Raw genomic sequence first — 14,352 nt, forward strand, 5'->3', positions numbered from 1 at the left:
ATTTCAGACGACTCTTTTAACATTAATTAGCCTGAACACAAATTTCATGAGGATAAGTGCAACTTCACATTACTCGTGCGAATACTGTGGACGGATTTCTTTACTCTCTTCGCTGTTTCGCTTTTGTAAAAAAAGAGTTTGGGAAGTCTTGAACAAAACTTGAATCATTACATTTAATTTTCCTTCTTGCCTAAACAACGAACTGCCACGTTTGTTCAGTGCAGGCTATACAGTTCGGATGTGGTAGGCCTCGAAGGATGGCTACGGCTTCGGCTAGTACTGACTAGTACTGAAATTATGTTACCTTTAGATCAAATGATCAAAAAACGGGATTAGTGTTTGGATCGTGTAGAAAGAGAATGACGCTTTGCAGAAAACAGTGTGCCTTTGATCATAATGATGATGATGACGACGATACTAATCGTAAAATCTTGGCCTCACCAGTTTCATACTCTCCTCCCCCCCCCCCCCCCCCTTCATCGCTATGCCGCAACGCCTAACATCAAACAGAAGAGGGGCTATACAGTGTGTCGGACGAATATCTGGAAGGAAGATTGAAGCGTTTTCCCAGAACAACGCAGCACTTGGGGAAAACAAATTCAAGCCAGTTTAACCTGTCGGCGACACGTTCGAAATATTTCTTTCTCGGCAGTTTTCGGAGCAGGAGTATCCGATGCAAATTAACTATGCAAAAAGAAAGCAAAAAGGGTGATTACACAATTTCCAAGGAGTGAAGAATGGAGCAACGCACGCAAGGCAGGAAACCAGGCGAGCGAATCCAGAAATAAACAAAAGCCGTTCGGCCAGGGCGCCTGCCCGAGCATTATTTAATCAGATGATAGGGCCCGTGAAACGATGATGGATTACGTGCCCGCGTATAAAGAGCTGTTATAAGCAATCTTGTTTGTTTTCTCGGGCCCTGAGAGCGGGGCGACCGGTCGCCCTTTTAACTCGACCATTTTTCACCCGTCGCACGCCTGACTTATTACTGAAACTTATCTCGTGACCTCGGGCCATTCGAGCATCGAACCGACTTTGTGTTCTCTTACCCTGGTAAAGTTTGGTTAGAACTTCCAAGCTCCAAAGACTCGCTCAATTGAAGTTAGTTTAAAAAGTTAACTGCCTCGTATTTTCTTTCGCCTTCTTATCGTTTCGCAGCCGACAGGCTTGCCAAGAACTAGGATTGGTCGAGCGTTGGGTGATGGGGTGGGAACGGCGAGAAATAACCGGCAGAGAGATACTTTGTGGCCGGCACCACAAGTTCTATACGACCAATGCGTGCTAATCTTTTCTTGTACGACTATTTAAATATGGCAGAGCAGCAGCTCTCCTGCTCCCCGCGCAGCAATCCTCCATTATCTTCGCTTGAAAACGCTCATTGCGGTCCCGATAAATTGTTTTTAAGTACGTGAAGCCAAACGTGTCCTGGCGGTCGGCCAACTCTTCTTGGGAGCTAAGTTGGCCGTCTTCCGGCCATTTTTTATTGCTTTGAGAGAGGTACAGCGAGGGTCATACAGAGAAGCTCTGTGAGACCCCACAACCCGTGCCAGGACGACGTCTGAAAGCCTGTGTAGGCTATACAAAAAAATAATATTTGATTTCCTTCTCGGAGGAATAGGGCAGTGGAAAGAATATGACGAGTGATTAGTGTAGTTCTGCCATGCGCACACATACGATTCATCCTCAATTGACTCCACAGCACTAACTTGAGGTAGATGACGTAGCGGAGTGAGAATTCTGAACCCCCCCCCCCCCCCCCCCCGGTGCGATGGGGAGGATAATGGTCCTGTTGTTGTTGATGATGATGATGACGATTATGATTATGACGATGAACCTGGAGACACTGAGAAGACGGTTGGGATACACTTAGAATCCCAAAGGGAACAAACGCGGTTCTGCAGAACGAGGAAATATACCTATACAATTTTAAATGGTGCTTTCTTTTAAAGTTGATCTTTAAGTATTTGTGAAGGTTTGAGTGTAACTTCTTAGGAGCGAGACGGAGTCATGCATTGTGGATACACGGCGTTGGCGCGTTCCCACGTCGTACCTCGATGCAAGTAATCTATATCGAGGAAAAAAGGAGCGCACATATACGTCAAGGACTCACGCTCTAGCAAACCCAATTCTAGGTACACTCCGCCCGCATACATCACGGCATCTTTTATTTGTTCTGTTCGCCCATGCTGTTTTGAATGTCTTCGACGAGCTAAAACAAAAGCCACAGTTCCAACGCGGATGACATTTTCCACGGAAGAAGAGTGAATAATGAACGTGCATGGATGGCGTTGTTTTCCCCGTGTGTGACAAGTTCTCGCATTTGTAATTTATTTACGTCGTTCGCTGCCACACTCACACACACACACACACAAATGGCGAACAGCCGAGCGGCTGTGAGTGTACGCGTGACAAAGCCAGGTTTAGAACACAATCGCGACCGTTGCGGGTTGAAACAAAATAACACGGGGAGCACGTCGTCGTTTCCGCGGAAGCGGGAAGCCGATGCACTTCGCAAAGACGGATCCATTTTGTTCGTCGGGAGGAAACGACGACGACGACGGAACCTTCCTTCAGCCGCCCGGAACACTTACCGCAATTCGTCGTTGTCGAATATGCTTGCGACGCGCAACTTAAAATCTAAATTTTGCTTACATCTGAGAGTCCGTGCCTTCGGTTTTATTCTTTTTTTTTTAAATCCAACGTCGTCCTTGCGGCGTTCTCTATCCTTAAACTTTTGTTGTTTTATTTTTGTGAAGTTTGGCTAAAATAAAAGCACACAGTTTTTTGTAGGGGGAAATGGACCTTCGTTGAGTTAGAAATTATACATCTCACCATTGGATTTGCTTCTTCTATCACTCGGTTATCAGCGTAGATGCGACGAATTGAGAAATACTGAGGTTAGGGTGGCACCGTCTTGGCTAACGAACTACCAACGCGGGAAAAGGGCGTTTGGGAAACACCAAGCCTGATTGAATTGGGCCATCAGATCGAGTGCCGTAAATATGATGTTTTATTGTTAGTTTCGCGGGTACGATACAACAAAAAATAAAGAAGGAGCCAAACAAAAGTTAGGCAACGTGAACTGTAACTACTGTCAAGTGTAAAAAAAAGGCTCTCACTTAGCCAAACAGCCAATCAATCTCCCCTATTTAGTATAAAATGATGATTTGTCTGTGCTAAACATATCAAAACTTCCACTTTCGTTTCTGCGCACGAAATTGTTCGCCTGACGATATGTGAGGCTTGTATTGTTATCGTCAAACACTTACGTCATATAAATCTTTGAACAGAAGCACGTTTCCACGTAAAGCTCTGACACGATGGGCCGATCTCATAGCTGAATGCAAAGGAAGTTCCTTTGAAATGCCAGACAATTGCGGCTCAACCACTGGATCAAAATGAGCTCACTTGGTGCGTTTATTTGTCTGATCGTTCAAACGAATCTAACCTAGCGGGCATAAGTAGATACCACGACGATCAGGCTCTTCCCAGTCAAAAACGCATATTAAACTTTAACGTAACATAAAACATTTAAGAAGAAAGCCCCCCTACTAAGGGACTTCCTTCACGAAGATAAAATTGGAATTTTAGGCACCGATGTACTAACAACTTGGCTATGGGGAGTGCCTTGAGTCCAGGACTACAGACTAGCTAAGAGATCTTGATCGTGCGCCGAAATATAGTACGCGCGGTTATATTTATGTTTTTATTTTAAAGTGCAACTGTTTCTCGGCTTTCTACCTCATCTCTCCACGCAGGATGCCCTCATCCTAGTCGATCACGACCTCTCGCGTACTCGCCCTTCTAATAACAATGCTCTCTTCCTCGCTCTTAATATACACAAAGTCTTCGACCACCTTCGAATACCTCTCTAATTTCCAAAACAATCGCACAGCCACCCTCAGACTTGGCCCCTTCTAATCCCAAGTTTTCAAACTGCCCAACCGCGGTACGCCCCAGGGCGCAGTCCTTTCACCTCTCATTTTCAACCTCATCCTTTCCTCGATTGCAACCACACTACTCTGCATCCCTTCTCTCCGCAGCTCTACACTGTAAAAAAAATTTGGTCAAAATGACGGAAAAGTTCTGGCAGCTCTATTTCCAAGCCTTTGGCCGTCAAATTGATGAGTGGTCGTCAATACCAAATGACGGCGTTTTTGGTCATTTTGACGGCCTACTTGTCATCCTGAAATACAAATTAGTCGTCAAAATGACGTGCTGGCTTCATTTTGACGACTCACTTGTCAACCTGGTATACAAGAAAGTCGTCAAAAAGACTTTCACTGTCATTTTGACGACCACCTGTCAACCTGATATACAAGAAGTCGTCAAAATGACAGCCCCAGTCTTTTCATTATACATTTGGTCGTCATTTTGACGTTTTTGTTGTCATCCTATACTACTAAGGAGTCGTCATAATGACGGCTTCAGATGTTATTTGGGCTGTTGTGCACTTCTGTCAATATAAAATTGTATTAGGCTGTCAAAATTGATCAGGCATCAGTTTTTTTCTTCTTATCATTAAATATAAAATTGGGGAATGAATTGTGTGAGTGCCACGTACACGGGACACTATCAAATAAAAGATGCTACAAAAGCTGGCATCTGTGTTCGTATATTTATTCCTCGAGAATGGTACAATGGATGCATAAATTGAATGGTACAGTGGGTACATGGATGGAACATAGATTTAAAAAACGTCAAACTTCCAGACTTCTACTTGTTTACCAGGAGCCATGGGTGCATTACCTGAGAAAAAAATGAAAGAGAGAACAATATTCATTTTAGTGATTGCTTGAAATCGTTCAGCAGCGACGTTTCGCTGCTCTGCAACATGCATGCGTGGTAAGCATACTGTTTTGATTTAACCTACTGGTCATACCTATATACTGGTCATAATTAAAGGCTCAACATACCTATGTTAAAGCGCTTTAAGAAGGCTCAGCAACCTCGGTGCTACGCCACTGGTCAGCCCCTTGCCTCGTCCTTTGGATGGGTTGATCTGCCCGAAGTACCTCGAAAGGAATTGAAAAGAGATAAGATAAATCTATAGGTCATGAACTGACTACTACATATTTAGGCTTTTTGATGGCATATGCGATATAATTTATAAAATGAAATTATTTCTGTAAAGCACATGTGGTCAAGTGTTAGGGACTAATTTGGAAAATAATCAGTAAGAAATATCGGAAGCTTTCTACATTACAGTCTACCACTACAGTGTACCTCACAGCCCAGGTTTAGCTTCGGTGCATAAAGCACACAAAACTTTAAATTTGAAAAAAATATTAAGAAAACCTGTGCATTTACATTTCACACTGAACAGCACCTCACCTCAATGCTAGGAAAGAATAGGTTACTTATCATGATGCCTAGAATGGATATCTGTACCAAGTACAGTACAGTGAAGATAATTCAAACTCGGACAATTCACACTTTCGGTTAATTCTCACAAATTTCAATATTTTGGTTGCCCGCTGTTTGCAATATATTTTAAAGTCGTTTAATTCAAACAGCTTCATTACGTAAATTCGGTTAATTCGCACTCTTCGCTTGTACTTGGCAGAAAATATCGGTTGCATTTGCTGCTTCTAGCTGCAAATTTGCATCCTCATATCACTAATAGCCACAAATAAATCCTATTACCTGCATACACGTGTCAAAACGACATGCACGCGCCAACAACCGCGTGTAGATTGAGAAAGAAAGAAAAAAAAACTGTTTTGGACTCTCATGCAAAGCAAAGCAGTAATCCATTCGTGATTCTTTTTTCAGGGTGTGAATAGCAACTATTCTGCGTGAATGCTTTACTACTAAATATATGTGAATGTTTCATTACAACACAAGTTTGTATGTTGCCCCTAACCATATTTATGATAACTTCTGATTATTGAAACCTCTGATAATGTAAACAGATTCATCGGGGTCCCTTTGAGTTTGAATTATCATGAGTTTACTGTATTGTGGTACCAAGGGAGGCGAAGTTGTCCGTCGCGAGACAGACGAGACATTTTCATGAATGCTCGTTATCTTAAGAAAACTAGTTGCTGACACTTAAATTGCAAACTGTATCAGAAAAACTGTCACTTCAAGTTCATTTACCTTTGAAAGAACTCCATGGTGAGAGGGCAGCCAGACGGGTACGAAATATTGAAAACGAAGAAGGCTCCAAGTAGTAGTCCCATTGCCTTCTCCATGCTAGCAGTGGCCATGCATTCATGTCCATCTACTGCAAGCACGACCTGACGAATGTCTCCCAAGCTCGAACCTGCATAGACAGAATATTATGTCACATTCGCAACATCGTGTTTGAAGAGGCTATGCAAAGGTTTCGTTTGAGCTACGATATCGTTATGGTAAGCCCACTGCCATTCAGTAAAATGCATCCGAAGCACCTCAAATTGTTGTTATGCCAAAACTGGCCTGAGCTGCGACGTTATCGACATTTGAATCCATAAAAATGCATTTCTAGAGGTATTACATTCCATTAAATATAAAGCAAGATTTTTAAAAAATCCTTCGGCAATGTCGATTCTGCCGACAGAAATCGCAAGCCAAATTATGCCAGCACTTGCCTCTCCTTTGCTTATAAAGCCATTAAAATTTTTCTTGAAAATAACTGCTTTGTGTAAATTTATAAATGACAAATACCCACCTATGATAGCAAGATGTGGTGTTGCCGGCAGTCCCCGAAGTGTGCCTTGACCTGCGTGCTGAGAATTTACAAGCCCACAGGTTAATAAACTATGTACAAGACACTGAAAGGGCTGAAGCATTAAATAAACGCCATGCCACGACTAATCAACTATCAGTGGTTTCTAATTTAGCTACCATTACATTTACACCTGTTATAGCGCACTACCAAATTCATAAAAAGTCTAATACCGAAAAAGAGAAAAGCTCGCGTCGCTCTTTCCCTGTTTCGCACGGCGTCCGTGTCTTTGCAAGTTTCAGGGGCACAGCGTGTATGTAACGTCATTGTCAGCCAGTCGGATTTCGTGAGTCTGTTCCAGTCCCCTTGGCAGTAACAGTGACACTACCGAATTACTGCTATCTCGTTACTTCTTTTCCATGACTCGAAACTGTAGCTAGTTACTTTTCAAAAAGAGGAACTTGCAACTGTAACCCTGTTGCTTTTTGTGATGTAAGTGTAACAGAAAACACCGAAACAGTTATTTTCTTTTTACAAATACAGCCGCACTCGTTAAAGACCGGCGTATAGACCGCGCTTTCACTTTTTAGGACTTTTTCTCTCCATATCCCCCTCACCGTTCCTCAACACGGCTTCCTTCGCCGTTTAGGACCGTAGGTAGCTCTTAAGGGATGATACCACTCTGAGATCTATGGTTGCATAAGACCGAGATCGAAGGTCGGTATGTAAAATGATTTTAAAGTTTTTCTTCCGTCTTGAGTCGAGCGGAAACAAGAAAGTGAAGAAAATGGCAATTAGGCGTCCCCCTACGAGGAAGCTGGCCTACTCGTGTAGAGGAAGACCTCCGGAGAGGGCCCACCGAGAGCGGGGCAGCCATACTGACACGGCGAAAGAAGTCGGCGCCCACGGCGGTTGGGGCCAGAAACATTTGTCTTCTTTATCCCTGCCGGCTCACTCTCTTCCCATGGTTGAAAAACATCTGGAGTATTGTCTAGGCGCCCGTGCGAGCTGTCCCACTCGGCGGCACAGTATATGGACAGCATTAGGGTGTCTGCCGAGCCTCTGTTGCTGGCGGCGTTGTTGCTTCGCGGCGATCAACGTCAAACACTCATTGTCGGCTTGAGAAAAGCTAACTCATTTCGTGAAAGCGAGAATGAATTCCCCGGCAGCAACGGTGCATCACAAAAACGCGGATGCAACAAAATGAGGCATCCACAACGATTTTTGGTGCTGGGCTTGAGTTTGTCCTGTTTTAGATTCCCTTTATCTAGATATTCACCACGTGTAATTTTGACTATCTTCTTGCCTTCGTGCGCTTACAGGAAGTAAACTTTATCATTTGGTTTGGGCTTTATTACTTGGTTTTTACATTACGGAAAACTAATTACGGTACTTTTTTTTTACAGAAACTGCATCTCTGACAAGTTACTTTTTCAAATTCTGTAACTCTGCAGACACTGCCGTATACGCCTCACGAGTTAAACCCTCCTGAGCAAATCAATGTAGCGGCGTGCACAGGCGATTAACCGGTGTACGCGAAGGCGCCCGTGCTCACGTCGGGTGCGCATTCCCCCACAGACAAAATGAATCGATATGCGCCTGATGCGGATAGGTGAATACCATTAAAATATCCGGTCCTGCGCCTGCACAAAACGTGTGCTTACTTATACGTTGGCGCCGCAATACGTTCCGCTCACTCGTACGCTTTCGCTCACTCGTACGGCCGGTCAGGGATTTATACACACCCCCCTAATACCCCCCCAACACCCCCCCAGAAGGACTTCGACACCCCCCAAAAAATGTTCCACAACCACAAGCACCCTGCCTAGGGATTTATACAACACCCCCCCACAAACATTCCACCGACACCCTCCCAAAATCGAAATTCTGCATAAACTCCTGCGGCCGGTGCGCTTTCAGCGGAAGCCGATGCACGCTTTACTTCGTGCACGTTTATTCACACGTTAGCAATATCTTGTCCCATTGAAAGGCGAAAAGAAGCATTGAACGCGATCCTCTTGCTTTTTGTTCGAAGCCAATAAAGAGCGCTAGCAAGGATACCTCCATCAGCTACAGCTCAAGCGGGCCGAGAGACCTAGGCCTAAGGCGCTGCTCACCCATGTGCTTCGCACGCGGTGAGCGCACAAACGAGCTCTAAAGAACACGCCTCCCACACCTTTTCTGGCACAAAAGCAAGGGAACAGTACTCACCTTCTTCAGGTGCCCTTGCCTCCTGGCTTAGAATGTTGTCACTTGTGGCACACCAGGCAAAAAATGGCGCGACGACACGCAGAATCGCAGGACAAACAACGCAGCACCGAGGGAGGAAGACGAAGGCGGCGGAAGATGGCCCGGCTAAAAAAAAAAAGTCTTCCCGGAGGGTCCTGCACGACTGCGGGAGCCAATTGGAGCGCTTTACGCCCAGAAGCAGTTTGTTTGTTTTGCTGCGGTCCCGTAGTTTTCCCCCTCTCCTCTTTATTGACGGGAGAAAGGACGTCTTTTCCCTTGGACGGCGGCAGCTCGTCAAAATTAACGGAGAGATGGCCGTTAAAGTGACGGCGAGTTTTTACAGTGTATATACGCGGATGATATCACCCTCCGGGTACCTGGCTGCAGTGTTGCACGCACAGCACACACCCTACAGGCCGGATTGGACGCAGTCACCTCAGCCATTGCTCCACTCGGCCTCTCCTGCTCACCCTCCAAATCTGCTCTATTCGTGATCGCTCTTCATCGCGCTAAAGCACCTATTACTCCTCCCAGCCAACTCCTTCACGATGGCCACCCCATACCCCATGTCGCTCAACTTTGTATTCGCTGTCTACGCCTGCAATCTAACTGTTCCTGCTCTCACAGCATCACACAACTCTCCGTAACTACACCACCCAAACCAGAAATCCGTGATGCGGATCACGCCCGCTCGCCGCTCCGATCGGAGTTGGGAGATTTTGCTCTCGAGCTACAAACCTTCCGATCCTTGGCGGCGGACACGGCGGAGTTTCGTTGGCTGATCGTCGGGCAGCTGGCCACGACTCAAGTTCTTGAGCGGTTCTGGGCACTCTAATTTTATTGCTTTTTATTCATCTGGATGCGAAAACGCGCCGCGCCCACGACCGGCGCCCTGAGAGAGCCGCGTATACATCACCAGCGCGGTCGCGTGCCGCGAACACGAAAGGGACCCAAGGCCCAAACAGAGCTGCACATACGCTAAAGGAGTACTGATGTGATGGAAAATTGCATTAAAAATCGTCATCTGCACCGCTTACGAGAGCGGCAATCGAATAACCTATCTGTAGGTGGACCTGTAGGCAGACCGGCCGGCTGCTCCCAGCACGGGTCTCCCAAGAATCCCAGGAGCCAGAATCCACAGGTGCGCGCCGCCGAAGAAGGGTCTATGCGCCGTCACCGAGGAGAAACTCTGCAGTTCGCGCTTCGCTCAAATTTCGTAGTAGGGAGTTTCGTAATCGTCAGCCAAATTGTTTTTTTATATCTACCAGAAGAACAGCCGCCGCCGCCGGGAATCCAACCCACGACCTCAGAGCAACGAATTCAGAAACTGGAGGTGCATATAGTGTAAAATAATGTTACAAAAACGACTAAAAAGGGCCACACAAGCAACCGAAAAAACAACCACACAAGCGTACAGAGGTCAGCAGGCATGCGCAGTAGCCACTCTTCGAAACTACGGCATTCGTATACAACGAAGAGGACGAAGTGGAACAGCAGTTCTTATCTCCAACGGTGCGATGGCCCCTTGCTCGATTGTCAGTAGAAAAAGAAACGTGTTTCTGGTCCAGTTGTGTTTTTACAGAGGCTTACATGAAACCAGGCAAGCCTGACATTTATTTCAATGTTAAGCTGATTGATTGATTGATTGATTGATTGATTGATTGATTGATTGATTGATTGATCGATTGATCGATCGATTGATCGATTGATTGATCGATTGATTGATCGATTGATTGATTGATCCATTCATTTATTGACTGATCCATTCATTGATTGACTGATCCATTGATTGATTCATTCATTCATTGATTGATTGTAGGGTTTAACGCGCCAATGCAACGCAGGTGATGAGGCGTGCCGTAGGGCTTAATTTTAACTCCGGATTAATTTTGACCACCTGGTGATATTTAACGTGCGCCAAAATCTCGTACACACGGGTGTTTTAGCTTTTCGCTTCCATCAGAAAAGCGGCCGCCGCGGCCGGGATTCGAACCCGCATCCTCGTGCTCAGCAGCGCAACGCCTTAGCCACTGAGCCACCGCGGCAGGTATTCAATTAGCGTTTTACTTCCACAGTCGGCATCCAACCAGACAAAACTAAAGAGCAGAATAGAATGACAAAAAGCGAGAAACGTACCGGGTGAAAAACAGGTGGGATTTTTAGTATTTTTACATCGATTCGTTTCTCCTCAGTTCGTTGAGAACTTTCACTTCAATTTTCCTCCAGCGAAAAGTGATAACAGAACACAATCCTATGCATCCGGTCAAATCCGGGTGTCTCGACTGGATACATTCTTTTCTCTTCCTTTTTCTTGCCGGTTGTGGCGGGCTTGCATTTGCAGTTTCCCCTTTTTTTTTTTCGAGAGGCTCAGACGTCAGCTATCTGGTACGCCTTTTTCTTCTAGTTGGCCAAAGTTCAAGCCCCTTGGGAGTGCAACTTGTCTCTGCCCGTCGACAGCCTCCCGTATACTCCTTCCAATGCCAAAGTTCTAGCGTGGGATGTATTGATCGCCTTGTTTTCGCGAAACTTCCTGACATGCGACGCTCGCCGACGGGCAAGAACGTTTGCTTGAGCGGAGGACGGAGATGTGTAGTTGTCGTGGATAGGCAAGCGAGCTGAGGACGTAACGAATAAAAGCGAACACAGATAAATTGAGTTAGGGTGCTTATTTCTTGTGTCGAACAGCATGAACATCACCATTAAAAATACTGGGCACACATGGTGCATTTCTCATACGGAATTACAGAATATATCGAGCAGCTTTCCGATACCCTTGGCACCCGCCGTGGTGGCTCAGTGGCTAAGGCGTTGAGCTGCTGAGCACGAGGATGCGGGTTCGATTACCGGCCGCGCCGCTTTTCTGATGGAGGCGAAAAGCAAAAACGCCCGTGTGTGCGAGATTTCGGCGCACGTTAAAGATCCCCAGGAGATCAAAATTAATCCGGAGCCCTCCACTATACGGCGCGCCTCATCGCCTGCGTTGCGTGGGCGCGTTAAACCCTACAAACAATCAACCGATACCCTTGTATATGAGACATCCTCGACTAGTCACTCATGCTGCATGTACTCCGCCGGTTATGGCAATGCTACAAGAAAGCAACTGGCCACTACGCTTTGATTGGCGTGCAGGGAAGTGAATATCCGCCGTAATAAGGACCAACTTTATGAGGGTTTCCTGATGGGGCCTTTCATAACAAACTGGCAGGAAATAAAGTGGTTGCCGATGCCCTAAGCCTATCAGTCGATGTTTTTACAGCACCCGTTTTGGCCGTCAACGCTGACATTGGTACACTGACACTAAACTTTTTCATTTTCACCGAAAAGGGTGTTTTAGCTTGTTCCATGGCGCACACCTTTCACATGGGGTTTGGCTAAAAAAGGGTGCAAGAATGAAAAAAGGATGCTCTTAAGAACACCTAAAATAAGTGATGTAAGGTTGCTGAACACCCTAAAAAAGTGTGGGCAGTGCAGCTATATGTATACGCGTCACACAACGTGCATCAACTGAGCGCGCAGCATGACATACGCATTGAACACGCACAAGTCAAACTTGGACCACAAATCAATTGAGCAAGACAACCAACTGGATGCATGGGGAGAGCGAGCACATACTTACTTACAAATACGGCTACTTTTCTTGATTTATAGCCAGCAGAGAAAATTAGTTGGTGTGCTTTTCGCAAACATCACATATTTTAGCGCTAATTTTATAATTATGCATTTTAATGTGAGCATATACAAGTCGGCACGCCGATCTGCAAAAAAAAAAAAAAAAAAAAAAAAAAAAACCTTTTCAAGCGTGAGGTCCGTATTATTCTCAATAAGTCCTAAAAATTCAGTAAATACCAAACAAATATTCCACACCATTTCAACACCCACCGAGGAGGGTGTTCATTATTTCAAGACGCGTTTCCCCACAAGGGTGTAAAGCTACAAATTAGGGTGTTGGAAACAAAAAAAGGGGTATAAAAGACGGCCAACTAAGAAAAAGGGTGTAAAAGACCTCCAACTTTGGAGGTATTTTATACCCGTTTATAAGGGAGTACTGAACATTTTGTACAAGCGGAGGGGTGTTTTGTACCTCACAATGTTTAAGACAATCTGAATTGGCATAAGTTATTACCAGCAAAGTTGTTTAATCTTGAGCTAGGTTCGGTGGCGTTAGCAAAAAAATAACAAGAGAAAGAACTGCGTCGACTGTAAAGTGTGCACCACTGCAGATAGGGTATTATAACAGTGAAGCCGGCTTTCGAGCCTGTTCGAGTGTGAGCACAAGGGTCGCATGCGTATGCGCACCTCTTACTATACCATGTTAAAGGTACTAAAGGTCTTTTTGGGGTACTAAAACACACCGAAAAATGGCGCAGCTTGCAATAGTGGTGCAAGGCTGGAGAACCGCGGAGTTTGGGTTGACGTAGCTTGTTTCCCCTGGGATCCGCTGCCAGTGTGGGGGGCACAGTGGAACAGCCTTGTAAAATCCGGCTAAACTTGCCTCACCTCTGAGCAGTTAGCCTCCCCCAGATCCACTGTTTCTTTTTGCAACTGTACGCAAATTTCACACCCTTTCAACACCCTACAGAAAACCAAGGGTGTTGCAGTTGGTCAACCTCCTCTTCACCACACAAAAAGGGGATAAAGCTACAAATTATGGCGTTGGAACCTAACACAAAGGGCGTAATGACTTTCCAACACCCTTATTTCACCTAACTACACCTTTTTTCAGGCAATAAGGGTGTAAAAAAGTTTAGTGTGTCCATATAATCTTTTTAATTTTAAAAGTTCAAATTAATGTTTCCCGTGTCAAAGCTAAACTTGGGCCATGAGGCGCGCCGTATATTGAAACGAGCGATAATTGCAGACGAACAATTTTTTTTTTTTGCTTTTGAACATTTCTTGCGAGATGGGGCGGAGGGTATGAGGTGATGTTCGCAGTGTAGTTATGCCCGCATGGATGGCCTTAATGGATCAACAGCTGTGCACCTTTCCACACCCTTTCAACACCCTACCAAAAACCAGGGGCGTTGAAGTCGGTCAATACCATTTTTTTCCACACAAAATCGGTGTAGAGCTACGAATAAGGGTGTTGACATTAAAAAAAAAAATGGTGTAATGGCCCCACAGCACCCTTTTTTCACTTATACTACACCCTTTCAGGCGAAAAATGCTGTAAAAAACGTTTAATGTGTCACATTATTTCCATTATTTCTTGCATACTCAGCAACAACTGTAAACACATGGCCTTCCCGCGGGGCATACGCCCTCACCACACATGCTCTGGCAGGCTTCAAAACAAGGCTTTAAAACCCGGAACTTTTGCTTAGAGCATCTCAACTGGCCAGGTGCACCTACATACGCTAGGTACACGTATCTCTAGAGGGCCAAAGTCGCTTCTACCGCAAGATACCAAGTAGTCCGCCGTGTTAGATGGTTATCATTGCGGTTAAGATAGCCGCATTTCTAAAGAATATTAT

The 14,352-nt window shown here is 45.3% G+C and overlaps 1 long non-coding RNA gene across 1 annotated transcript; it reads right to left on the minus strand.

Annotated features, from left to right (window-relative positions):
* Positions 1 to 4,624: 4,624 nt before the first annotated feature.
* Positions 4,625 to 9,221, minus strand: LOC144152737 (uncharacterized). The gene is made up of 5 exons (XR_013319218.1): positions 8,864 to 9,221; positions 6,656 to 6,713; positions 6,103 to 6,268; positions 4,917 to 5,015; positions 4,625 to 4,749 (listed from the first exon to the last, which is right to left on the minus strand). It is a non-coding gene; the product is annotated as an uncharacterized LOC144152737 (long non-coding RNA).
* Positions 9,222 to 14,352: the final 5,131 nt, after the last annotated feature.

This window comes from Haemaphysalis longicornis, unplaced genomic scaffold (genome assembly GCF_048455015.1).
Source record: "Haemaphysalis longicornis isolate Haplotype H1 unplaced genomic scaffold, Haemaphysalis longicornis Haplotype H1 scaffold_9, whole genome shotgun sequence".
Lineage (NCBI taxonomy): Eukaryota > Metazoa > Arthropoda > Arachnida > Ixodida > Ixodidae > Haemaphysalis > Haemaphysalis longicornis.